Here is a 1,654-nt window from a genome sequence, read left to right as displayed (position 1 = left end):
TGGGGTTCTGTGGTGATATGAGCACATAGTGAGGGGTCAGTAAATGTCAGAAGTTACCTGGGACAACCAGGCACTATGGCTCATGCTTGTAATCCCAGCGCTTTGGGAGGCTGAGGTGGGCAGATCACTTGAGGTCAGGAGTTTGAGACCAGCCTGGCCAACATGGTGAAACCCCATCTCTACCAAAAATAGAAAAATTAGCTGGGTATGGTGGCATGTGCCTGTAATCCCAGCTACTTAGGAAGCTGAGGCAGGAGAATTGCTTGAACGCAGGAGGTGGAGGTTGCAGTGAGCTGATGGTGCCACTGCACTCCAGCCTGGGTGATAGAGTAACACTCTGTCTCCAAAAAAGAAAGAAAGAGAGAGAGAGAGAGGGAGGGAGGGAGGGAAAGGAAGGTTGGAAAGAAAGGAAGAAAGGCAGGCAAAAGCCCCAGACAGACCATCCTGCACCCTTCATGCACCCAACCTGAACCAAACACCAGCATGACCCGGCTCTGAATGCACAGCAGACGGAGGTTCGCTGGGCAGAGATGCTGGGCTGACCCGAATGCTGCCTTTGGTGATACCCTAAACAAAAGGGGCCAGTCCCACAGTAAGGAAGGAGACCACTACTCCTCCTGCTGCCCTCCTCCCCCAACCTTGCCTAGTTTACAAGACAGGAGGAAAGAAAGAAAGCAAAATGTTAGAAAAAAAAAAATACAGAAGTAAGATAAATAGCAGAAGACCCTGGCGCCACCACCCGGCCCTGGTAGTTAAAAAAAAGTAACAATAATAATATCAACCCCTGACTTAAACTACTTGTGTTATCTGTAAATTCCAGACGTTGTAGGAAAAAGCATTCCAAAACTTTCTGTTCTGTTAACTGATGCGTGTAGACCCCAGTCACACTCCCCACACTTGCTCAAAATATCATGACCCTTTCACGTGGACCCCTTAGAGTTGTAAACCTTTAAAAAGGCCAAGTATTTCTTTTTCAGGGAGCTCGGTTATTAAGACGCAAGTCTGCCAATGTTCCCAGCCGAGTAAACCTCTTCCTTCTTTAATCTGGTGCCTGATAAGTTTTGTCTGCAGCTCATCCTGCTACAACAGGACACAGCCCAGAGGTGCCACCTGTGGCTGCCCCGTTCCCTCTGATCCCAGCTCCACCCTGCCTGCTCCTGTCCTTCCTCCTGGGGAAACATGGACACGCTCAGGTGAACCCCAGCTTCTCATGCCTGAACTGGGGAAACTGAAGCCCCATGGGACCAGGGGCACCACTGGGCATCAAGGGAGGAAAGTTGAGCCCAGGGGTGATCTGGGAACCGGAAGGGAAAACGTGGGATCCAGGCAGGCATTGGGGCCTGATAGAGCAGAATTGAGGAGTGGGTCCCAGGAGCTGCGAACTCAGTGCCTCCAGGACCCTTTTGGATAAAATAAATGGGTAGAACTGGAATAAAACAAAGTGGGCGTGAGCTGTGGCCAACTGGAAAATGCTCGTTGCAACCACAGCATTCCATTAAAAAAGCAAAAGGAACCTGCCTGGCTGAGTCTTAAGCCCCCCCTGAGCTCAGAAATGGGTTAGCCTTCCAGGAACCTCCGGATCTGAGAGCTGGGGAGGGCACTCCATTACTGGGGGAAGAAGGAATGGATCTTGGGCACTCGAGGGCAACACACG

This window comes from Macaca fascicularis, chromosome 20, assembly GCF_037993035.2.
Source record: "Macaca fascicularis isolate 582-1 chromosome 20, T2T-MFA8v1.1".
NCBI lineage: Eukaryota > Metazoa > Chordata > Mammalia > Primates > Cercopithecidae > Macaca > Macaca fascicularis.
This window is presented reverse-complemented; position numbering follows the sequence as displayed.